Here is an 11,646-nt window from a genome sequence, read left to right as displayed (position 1 = left end):
ACACACACTGATGTTGCACTCCATACACTTTATGAAAATATGCTTATGAATGTGAATATGACAACTGGAATATGCTTTACGCTAAATATCCATTGTATGGTATCAGAAAGCTTGTAATCTACTGAGTGTGTTCATCCTATTTGTTTGCATGTATTATTTCTATGTCTGGAGTTAGAAAAATAAGATATAAACTTGTATTAAAATGTTTACATTGGTAAGTGGAAGCTATTAAGGGTGCTTCAGAATCAATGAACTTTATTTACCTGCAAGCCTTCCTGCATATGTGTGGGCCAGCGCATGGCTAATGAAGAATGAGGTCTCACAGGGACATGACCATGTCACCCAATACTGAAATCCGTCTTAAATCTTGTACTTTTCTATTTAGAAGGAGGGGTGGGGGCCAAGCACAGACAAAAGATCCCTGCTTTGTGCCAAAGCTATGTAAGGGAGTGGAGCAGGACAAAGAGGCTGCCAATCACGAGAAAACCCCTGCTTACCGCCTGAGATGTCTGTTGGAACTAACAAGGACTGTACCAGGGGAAAGAATTGGGCCCAGATTAGGAAGAAGTCTAGTCTGTGAAAGAAGCTTATTGGAACATCTCTGAGGGTGAGATATTGCCTGTAATCAGTTCCTTAATGTATTAGGCTTAGACTTGTGTGTTTTTGCTTTATTTTGCTTGGTGACTGACTTTGTTCTGTCTGTTATTACTTGAAATCACTTAAATCCTACTTTTTATACTTAATAAAATAACTTCTGTTTATTAATGAACCCAGAGTAAATGATTAATAGCTGGGGGAGCAAACAGCTGTGCATCTCTCTCTATCAGTGTTCTAGAGGGCGGACAATTTATGAGTTTACCCTGTATAAGCTTTATACAGAGTAAAATAGATTTATTTGGGGTTTGGGTCCCATTGGGAATTGGGTGTTTGGGTGCTGGAGAGGTAACCTGCTGAGCTGTTTTTGGTTAAAGGCTGCAGCTTTGGGGGTGTGGACCAGACCTGGGTCTGTGTTGCAGCAGGATAGCATGTCTGGCTCAACAAGGCAGGGTTCTGGAGTCCGAAGCTGGCAGAGAAAATGGGCTCAGAGGTAATTTCAGCACATCAAGTGAGAGTCCCAAGGGGATCTCTGTGTCTGAACCCGTCACACACATGTAGCAAAACTTCATAACTTCACATACAATGATAACACATACAAGCCAATGAGATATTAATGTTTAGCAGTTCAAGACTTTTAGAATGATACCCCGCAAGGCATACTTTGTACAAAACATATCCTAATTACATGACAGTGGTGAATATGGAGGTGCCAGGGTATTGCTTTGGGGCACAAAATCTCACAATAGAAACTTCCTGGGTTCTGCTTGTTCAACCTATTGTAGAAAAATCATGACATTGTTTAATGACCTCAAAGGAAACCCCCTAGACAAAGCAGATATTGTGATATCTCTGAAAAATTCTACCCCAGGGCCAGTGAAACAGGTTTTTTTTTCCCATACAAGTCATCATGTTAAATGTTTGGGCTCATAAGTTTTCATGACAAGTTTTCCAGGCTATAGTAACTCCATTTTAAAAAAAAAATCATGCTTATTGGTTTGAAAGTCAGGAATATACAAAAGGATCCCAAAGCATTAGTGCAAATTCTCATGTGTGAAACGGCAAGGTTTTTGGATACAAACTGAGGAGGCTGCTTGTCCTCAGGGTACAGTAATCAAGCTATGGTTTATGGTCCTGTAACGATGCCAATAAATCCGGTACCATTAATACTACTCTGGGAAGCTCTTTGAACTCTTCGAATAGGAGCAGAGATGAGTGGGTATCACTGTGCTAATAATGGGGTCTTGTGCTGAAGGAGTCCTCAAATTCAGAGGCAGCTGGCCAAATGATGACCCACCTTTAGCTTTCTCAGATCTTTGGTTCTGTTTAAAGGGCGGGGGGGAGTAGAGGGGCCATGCCTGGGTGAGATGTGGGTGCAGATAGGATCCTTTCTCCATGGATAGTGCTGGCCAAGCCTGTTGGTCAAGTGTAACAATAGGCACGTCCCAGCACACTGCCCTCAGTGATCAGACAGTGTTATGCCTTGCTAAGCTATAATGCCTGCTGACCACCTCCACTGGGCTGTTAGACCACCTCCTCCCCTCCACAGCATGGCTCAGCCTCACAGAGGGATAGTTGAGCCCTGTGAATGTATAGGGATTCCTCAGTATTGCTGAAATGCAGCCTGTGATGAAGTTGGGGATTTTTGTAGTGTTTTACATGAATAATGTGTGTGTGCCTCAGTTTCTCTGTGTACTGCATGTTTAACAAGGTAGTGGGAGAGAGTTCATTGTTGTAGAGGACGAGGTGTGACCTTGCCCAGCAGCCAGGACCCCCGGACCTGACCAACCCCAGTGACCTGACCAACCAGTTCCAGCCAGAGGGTAACAAAGGATGGAAGAGGGCCCCAGCGACCTGTTTACTTGGGACGGAAGACAAAGGCCAGGGGAGGAGCTGTTGGGGCCCCTGATATCGGATGCCCATCTGGAAAGTGCAGGGTCTCAGGACTGGAGAGAAAGAGCAGGCAGAGCCTACCTGGTTTCAGCGGAGATTCAGATGTACTGTGCTGAGGGAGGCCAGGCCTGATGGCCGTGAGAGTTTCCTATGCTGTGTTCAGACACTCAATAAACCCTCCTGTTTTAAGCTGGTTGAGAGTCGCCCCAGTCTAGAGAACAGGGTTGCATTATTTCCTCTGGGAGTGGAGGCCACGGGGGTCCAGAGCGAGTGGACTCCCTGAGAGGGCCCATGGCAAGAGACAGGCATGGTTCCAGGAGGCGGAGGGGCCTGACCCCCAAGAGAGAGTGGACCCCCCGAGAGGGGCTGTCACATTGAAGGGAGTTCCCCTCAGGGACCGTACGGGGCCAAAAGTGGGCACGACCTGTGAGTCCGTGACACAGCCATCTCTGGCGTGGAACAGGGCAGCAACACCAGACAGCAAACTTTGAGGCCAAAAAATGTTGGACAGCACTTAGAATGGTTTTGGCCAGGAATCACGAGCAAGGTATTGTAAACCCTTCACTGGTCCAACTGAAAACTCTCTATCTTGTTAAACACTCAAATTTAATAAAATAAAAAAAATGTTGTTGGACCCTTAGAACGAAGCAACAAAGAGTCCTGTGGCACCTTAAAGGCTAACAGAAGTATTGGAGCATAAGCTTTCGTGGGTGAATACCCACTTTGTCAGACGCATGTAATGGAAATTTCCAGAGGCAGGTATAAATATGCAGGCAAGAATCAGTCTGGAGATAACGAGGTTAGTTTAATCAGGGAGGATGAGGCCCTCTTCTAGCAGTTGAGGTGTGAACACCAAGGGAGGAGAAACTGCTTTTGTAGTGGCTAGCCATTCACAGTCTTTGTTTAATCCTGATCTGGAAATTAATCCTCTGGAAATTTCCATTACATGCATCTGATGAAGTGGATATTCACCCACAAAAGCTCATGCTCCAATACATCTGTGAGTCTTTAAGGTGCCACAGGACTCTTTGTTGCTTTTTACAGATCCAGACGAACAGGGCTACCTTTCTGATACCTTAGAATGAAGATGCATTTCCAAATGAATGCCTGTTTGGACACATTCAAGCGTGCTTGAGTGTTAGGCAGTATTAAAGAGTTAATAGACTGAGGATTTGCTGTGCTGTAGGCTTCTGCACGTGTCATAAATATTTGCTTTGACCTCACAATGCTATTCAGAGGTGTGTCAGATTAGCAGTGAAACCACCATTGGATTTGACAAATACAACAAAGAATCTTAGGCTAGGCTGCATTGTTTCACCACCTGCTGAGGGCACTGCTGACCCAGGAGAGGGAGGCAATGGTGCGGATAGAATTAGCACTCTGTCCGCCTGAGCCATGCATGAAACCATTAACAAGGAAGGAAGAAAAGGAGACGAAACCAGGAAAAGGACATGAACCGCAAAAGTCATTCAGGGTGCAGTTGTTGGCAAGTTGTCGCCCAAAGCGTCTCAGAGCCCAGCCGCGGGGTGCTGCTCACTTGGAAGAGAGACAGATGAGACAGAGAAGGATCTGTCCTCAGGTATGTGAGGGGAAGGAGGGAGTCAGATGTAAAGAACTGTCCTGCCAGTAACCCAGGTCCTGCTTTGACAGAGCTGTTTTTGTTCTCCAAAGACCTGGGGAAATATGTGTAGTGCATATGGCAGGGGCATAGGTGCTGGAACTAGGAGTCCCCCTGGCTTGAAGTAGTTTCCATTATATGCAGGGTTTACACTTTGGTTCAAGGGCTCTCAGCACCTCGACTACAAAAATTGTTCCAGCACCTCTATGGCACAGCTGCATGTGTGAAATAAATGATCCCACCCATGCTGTAGGGCAGGGGTTCCTAAACTTTTTTGCTTGAGGCCCATCTATGCAGCTGCAATAGGCCCTGTGGCCCACTAGTAACATTTCTTGTGGAAAATTTTAATTTAATTATTACATACATATGAACTATAACACTGTAAATCAATATGTTTTGTTTTCATTGTAATATGAACAATTATAATGACAGAAATCCCTAGCAATATGCACTCAAAGAAATGTTTCAAGATCTTTGAAACCAAACAATTTTAGTAGAACTACACTTTAAAAAAATGTTGAGAGCAAAATATGGCATTCAGGGAAAACACAATTTTGTTTAAAACTGAACAAGATTACACAAGTCCCATGGAGTTAAAGATTTACTAAGAGCTTGACTGGAGAATGCAGTTGCGCAACTTGTGCCAGTGAACCACCCAGGACTGTGTCATGGCCCATAGTTTGGGACTCCCTGCTCTAGGGTACGTTTGTGTGTGTCACTGTGGTGGCACCCAGCTTTGGAACAGGACAACCAGAGAGAGAAATTACAACGGAGCAGAAAACTTGGCTGCTTCGATTGACCCCATCTCAGAATAGAGCAAAGGGGTGAGGTGGGGGGCACTGCATGAAATTTAAAAGGCAACAAATTTAAAATTGTAAGATGAATTTTTTTAGCATAAGTCATTATTGTCCTTTGGAACTCATTGACACAAGATATCATTGAGAACAAGGGCCTAGCAGGGTTTCAAAAAGGAGTAGACATGTATATGGATAAACATCCACAGTTCTTCTTCAAGTGATTGTTCATGTCCATTCCAAGCAGGTGTGTGCCCGCCGTGTGCGTGCCAGCCAGAAGATTTTCCCCTATCAGCATCCGTAGTGGTGCCTTCATGGTGCCCAATATAGGGCCCCGCTGACACTCCACCCACTCAGTTCCTTCTTACCGCCAGTGATGGCTAGCTGGAACTTTGCTCGCTCTTGCAGCAAGAGCCTTAGCAGTGTCTGATAGATCCTAGTTGTATATAGTTCTCAGTTTGTTAATAGTTGTTTCTCTATAGTTATAGTTAGTTGGTAGGATGTTTTTTCCCCCCTCCTGGAGTATGCCTGGGTCTCCAGGATTTAAGCTCTGCGAGGCCTGTGGCAAGTTTATGCCCAAGAGTGATCCTCACTCTTCCTGCCTGCAGTGCCTTGGTGAGAGTCACCAGAAGAAGGACCGCATTTGCAAGGGTTTCCACCCCAGAACCCTTAAAGACCGAGAGCAGAGACTAAAACTCCTGCTGATGGAGGCGGCATCGAGACCGCAATCTGACTCGGGACCCAATGACCCGGCACCGAGCACGTCCTTTTCGGTGCACAGTGCTCCAGCACCAACGGTGCCTGAAACGGGCCTGGTTAAAGACTCTAAAGCCCACCGGCACTGCCACGGGTTGGCCTCAGTACGGCATTGCTTACCATCCCCGGTGCCAGTAAAAAAGAAGAGGCCAGTGAGGGGCCGTTCACCCCTCTCAAAACTTAAAGGGCCATGACAAACTGCCTCCTCCTTGCCTCTGCCCAGGGTTTCGTTGACTCCTGGCTGGGGTCCAGTCGAGTCTGAACCCTCCCCGGTCGCCGGACCACCAAGGGGACATACAGCCACCGTCGACACCGGAGGTGGTCGACCTGATGCGCCTGCCGGTGACATCCTTCCCGCAAAGGAGGGACAAATCGCTGGCAACCGTGCACCCCCTGTTCCACTCCAGGGGTAAGCCAGCCATGATGGCCCGCCAGTCTCCATCTCCGTCACCACCCGTGCAGATACAAGAACCACACCACTCCCCGGAGTCGGGGCACCGCTTGTTGGTGACTCAGGATACTGCTCCTCCGTGGTCCTCTTACTCGGAGACCTCGGAATCAGAAGCAGATTCTAATCACTCCAGTAGGTCGCGGAGCAGGAGGTCCAGGTCTTGGCGGAGTCACCAGTCATACCAGGCACCGTGGCAGCAACAGTAGCAACCACCTGCCCAATGTCCCTTCTGGACACCCTGGGCTTACCATCAGAGCCAGGGCCAAGTCCACGGTCTGCATTCCAGAACTGCGTCAGTGTCGTCAGCATCCTTCGTGCCACAGTCAACACCGGCGCCGCCACTGGTGGCACCATCATCTGAGGGAGCGGCTCCGCTGGCTCAGATAGCGGTGGCACCGATAACTCAACCAGCTCTGGCACCGTTTCTCCAGGCAATGGCACCACCGGAAGCTCCAGCTCTGACCCTGTCAACGCTGTCGAGCTCTGTACTGCTGGATTTGTCGGCCCTGGCACTGACCGTGGTGCCAAATTCTCCACGGATCGAGTACCGGGTGCCGAGGGACCCCAGGGGGGCCGAGGGTAGCAAACAGGGCCCACTACCTGTTCTGTCATCCTCGCCTGACGAAGTGGTCACGGGGACATCGACGGCCCCGGCTCTGGAGGACAACCGTGTTCTTCAACAGCTCCTGAGGCTGGAGATACAGGCAGAGGATGTGGAGGAGGATGTAGACCCTGTCATTGATATCCCAGCCCACTCTGGCCATCCAGGGTTGCATTGCCACTGATTAAAACAATAACTGATACATCTAAAAATCTGTAGCAAACCCCACTTCTCTGGTCCCTACGGCCAAGAAAACCAAGCGCCACTACTTCGTTCCCTCTAAGGGGTACGAACACCTTTATACCCACCCTCCCCCAGACTCTTTGGTGGTCGTTCCGGCCAATCAGAGAGAACGCCAAGGGTTTCAGGGCTCCATCCCAAAAAACAGGGACGCCAAGAATTTGGCTGAAAGGTCTATTTGACCGGGGGCCTGCAGCTCTGTATATCCAACCAGTAGGCCATAGTAAGCCGCTACGGGCATAACACCTGCTCGTCTATGGCTAAGTTTGTGGAGCTCCTGCCCCATGAAGCTTGGGTGGAGTTCTCCGCACTCGTGGAGTTCTCCACACTCATGGAGGAGGGAAAGTTGGTCTCCCAAGCATCTCTGCAAGTGGCTCTAGACGTGGCGGATGCAGCCTCCCACATGCTGGCCACAGGGCTGGTGATGAGACGAGGCTCCTGGCTGCAGGTCCCTGGACTGCCACACAAGGTCCAACAGATCATACAGGACCTGCCTTTTGAGGGATCTGCTCTTTTCTCTGAAAAGACAGATAAGAGACTTCATAGTTTGAAGGACTCGAGAGCTACCCTGCGCTTGCTGAGACTTCACATGCTGGCCTCAGCCTGCCCCTCAGCCTTATCAACCACAAAACCACCAGGATATTCCGTGTAGGTGAAACAGGAGTGCTAAGAAGAGGCAACATCCCTCCTCTGGGCAAAACTCTGGCCAGCCCAAGCCTCCACCTGGGCCTAGACCACCCTTTTGATGGTACGGTCGAGGATGGCTTTCCAGTATGATCTCTGGATCTTACCTTCTCGTCCTGTCTATCCCCTTTCTACCGTGCCTGGTCCCGAATCACTTCAGACCGCTGGATGCTCCACACAGTAGAGAGGGGATATGCCGTCCAATTCTGTACCCCCCCGCCCCTCCAACTCCCTTCCCCGTCCCTCTTCAGGGACTCCTCTCATGAGCAACTTCTATTTCAAGAAGTGCAGTCCCTCCTCTCGGTAGGGGCAGTGGAGGAGGTTCCTCAGGAGCTAAGGGGCAAGGGGTTCTACTCCCGGTATTTCCTAATATTGAAGGCCAAGCGGGGCCTCAGACCCATCCTGGACCTGTGATAGCTCAACAGGCACATAAAGAAACTCGTTTCGCATGGTCTCACTAACCTCCATCATCCCCTCACTGCATCCAGGAGACTGGTACTCCGCCCTAGACTTGAAGGACATGTACTTTCATATCTCAATAGTCCCACATCACAGATGCTACCTCAGATTCGTGGTGAGCAGAGGCCACTATCAGTTTGCTGTCCTCCCATTTGGCCTGCTGACTGCTCCCTGAGTATTCACAAAATTCATGATAGTCATCGCGGCATTCCTGCGCAAATGCCAGATACAGATTTTTCCCTATCTTGACGACTGGCTGATCAAAGGATGCATAATAGCCCAAGTGGAGGCTCAGGTCAAATTCAAAAGAAGGACCTTCCTCTAGTTAGATCTCCTAAGCAAGGAAAAATCTATCCTGTCCCCGGTGCAGAGGATAGAGTTCATAGGCATGGTCCTGGACTCTACCCAAGCCAGGGTGTACCTCCCAGAAGCCAGGTTTTGCTCACTTCGGGATATTATACAGGGCCTCAGCCAGTTCCCCACGACCTCAGTAAGGAACTGCCTAAAACTGCTGGGGCACAAGGCTGCTTGCACCTAAGTGGTGCAACATGCCAGACTCAGACTGCGCCCACTCCAGTCTTGGCTGGCGTCGGTGTATCGGCCAGCTCGAGACGCTCTGGACAGCATCGTAACCCTGCCCCGTCCAGTGTTGGACTCCCTCCTGTGGTGGCTCAACTCGCGAGTGGTTTGTGCGGGAGTGCCCTTTGCCAGCCCTCAGCCCTCTCTCTCTTTGGTGATGGACGCCTCGGATCTGGGCTGGGGAGCTCACCTAGCGGACCTCAGGACTCAAGGCCTCTAGTCTCAGACAGACCTCGCTCTACACATCAATGTCAAAGAGCTGAGTGCGGTGCATCTGGCATGCTACGCTTTCCAAATCCACATAGCAGGCAGGTGTGTCTCAGTCCTCACAGACAAGACCTCGGTGACGTTCTGTATCAACAAACGGGGGTGCACGCTCCTCTCCCCCGTGCCGGGAAGCCCTCGTGCTATGGGACTTCTGCATAGAGCACTCGATCCACCTCATGCGTTCCTCATAGCAATTACCTTGGCTTGATGGGTTTTGGAGGTCAGGGCCCTCACATCTGAGCCCCCTTACACAGTTTTTCATAAGGACAAGGTCCAACTTAGACCTCACCCAGCTTTTCTCCCTAAGATTGTTTCCCAGTTTCACATCAACCAGGACATCTTCCTCCCAGTGTTGTACCCCAAGCCACACTCCTCCAATAGGGAGCGCAGACTGCACTCACTGGATGTACGTAGAGCCTTAGCCTTCTACATAGAGAGGATTAAGTCATTCTGGAAGTCCGTCCAACTCTTTGTGGCCATGGCGGACAGAATGAAAGGTCTCCCTGTGTCCTCTCAACATATCTTGTTGTGGATCACATCCTGCATTTGGGAGTGTTGTGGCCTGGCGAAGGTGCCCGCCCCGCCGATTACTGCCTACTCCACCAGGGCACAGGCCTCCTCGGCAGCGTTCCTGGCACAAGTCCCCACTCAGGAAATTTGCAGGGCAGCTACGTGGTCCTTGATACATACATTTACGACACACTATGCAATTATACAACAGGTCAGAAATGATGCTGCCTTTGGACGGGCTGGGCTCCAATCTCTGACCCCACCTCCTGAGGTTTGGCATGTGAATCACCTGCTTGGAATGGACATGAACAATCAGTCGAAGAAGAAAAAATGCTTACTCACTTTCTCATAACTGTTGTTCTTCGAGATGTGTTATTCATGTCCATTCCAATACCCACCCTCCTCCCCCTCTGTTGGAATAGCCGACAAGAAGGAACTGAGGGGGTGGAGGGTCGGCGGGGCCCTATATTGGGGGCCATGAAGGCACCACTCCAGGGAGCGCCTGGGCCGACCCTACAGACACTGCTAGGGGTAAATCTTCTGGCTGGCATGCACACGGCGCGCACACACCTGATTGGAATGGACATGAACAACACATCTCGAAGAACAACAGTTATGAGAAAGTGAGTAACCGTTTTTTACTCTAGCAAGGATAAAAACTGAAAAGGGATAGAAACGCTCAAGCTCCAGGTCATCAGGTAACTATTAATTGCCATGTTTAGGCAGAAACTTTCCCTAGAGGTGGGATACTTCATAATTACATGATGGAAATTCTTGCACCTTCCTCTGAAACAACTAGTATTGTCCCCTGTTGGAGACAGGATGCTGGTTTGAGCTGAGGGACAATGTCTTCCTTGTGGTTAAATAAACTCAAAGTCTGGGAGGCTGCAGAGATGGCCACTGATTGGCAAAGCAAAGAAACCATGATTCTAATAGCCCAGTCAGGGCCATGTGTATTTTACTAACACACCATGGCATTCTTGAGAGTATCTGCTGCACCGGCTGAGCTGAGGCCAGTGGACTCCCTCATTTAGTAGCCTTCCATCCAGATTGGGCTTGCCCACCCCAGTGCTGTCGCTTTGAGACTGGGTGTTCAAATGCTCCTTCTCCCCTGTAGGCAGATTCACCTCCCCCAAATCCCAATTCTTCCCGCTCTGCAAAGGGAAGGGGGAGTTCCTGCCTGTCCACACTTAGTGCACGCATCCCTCAGAACAAAGCTCTGCTCTGCCTTTGAGCCATCACTTCGGCAAGGAGGAAGCAATTTCCCCAGCACAATCTTAAAACTATCTATAGTATTTCTAAAAAAGTTTAAGGCCCAAAGGAGAAATGTGTGTGCTACAGAGGTATTGGCAGTGCTTTGGCTGGCCTACACAATTCACTTGTTAATCACTGCTCATGGGTAAGATGCTGATAATAACTTCGTACCACACTGCACTGTGATGTCCTGATTCCACTTTGGAATAATCAAAGCAATGACTAGCTCCTTGTCCCTTCCCCCACAGCTCAAGCACCCAGCCCTGGTCTTTCTGCAGAGGACAGTGCTTGCTAGGACAGTGTTTTGTGGTAAAATCTTGGCTCCACTCAAGTCAATGGCAAAACTCCCACTGACTCCAGCAGGGTAACTTTTGAAGAAAGGGTGGAAAGGGCCATGACATCTGGTTCACCTTCAGGAAAGGGGTGAGGTTGAGCAGGGGGTTGGACTAGATGATCTCCTGAGGTCCCTTCCAACCCTGATATTCTATTATTCTAGTCTATGATTCTTTGATAAGAGAGCAGTGTGAAAGCTTGCCATGCCCCTGTTCTGTAGATAAATGGAGGAATCAGGCTCCAAAGCTATCAAGCAGGCTCTGTGTTCACTCAGAAATACTACATGTAGCTCCTTGCACCAGGCCTGATGTGGTGGCGAATAGAGACCCATGTTCATCCCTCCCACTTTTCCCTCCAGACATACACATTATGAGTAGGGCCCTACCAAATTCACAGTCCATTCTGGTCAATTTCACGGTCATAGGATTTTAAAAATCATAAATTTCATGATTTCAACTATTTAAATCTGAAATTTCACAGTGTTGTAATTGTAGGGGTCCTGACCCAAAAAGGAGCAGTGGCATGGAGGGGAGGAGGGTTTGCAAGGTTATTGTAGAGGGTGTTTGTGGTACTGGTACCCTTACTTCTGCACTGCTGCCAGCAATGGCACTAC

At 49.2% G+C, this 11,646-nt stretch overlaps 1 protein-coding gene across 2 annotated transcripts in view; it reads left to right on the top strand.

Annotated features, from left to right (window-relative positions):
* Positions 1-3,804: 3,804 nt before the first annotated feature.
* Positions 3,805-11,646, top strand: part of LOC123376917 (interleukin-20 receptor subunit alpha-like) — a 49,092-nt gene continuing 41,250 nt past the window's right edge. For both annotated transcript variants that reach the window (XM_045029190.1, XR_006581989.1), the window contains exon 1: positions 3,805-4,066. The gene's annotated coding sequence lies outside the window, so the exon portion shown is untranslated. The remainder of the gene's footprint in view (positions 4,067-11,646) is intronic.

The sequence above is a fragment of the Mauremys mutica genome, chromosome 9 (assembly GCF_020497125.1).
Source record: "Mauremys mutica isolate MM-2020 ecotype Southern chromosome 9, ASM2049712v1, whole genome shotgun sequence".
Taxonomy (NCBI): Eukaryota; Metazoa; Chordata; order Testudines; family Geoemydidae; genus Mauremys; species Mauremys mutica.
Note: the sequence above shows the minus strand (reverse complement) of the source record. Positions and strands in the feature narration are given on the sequence as shown.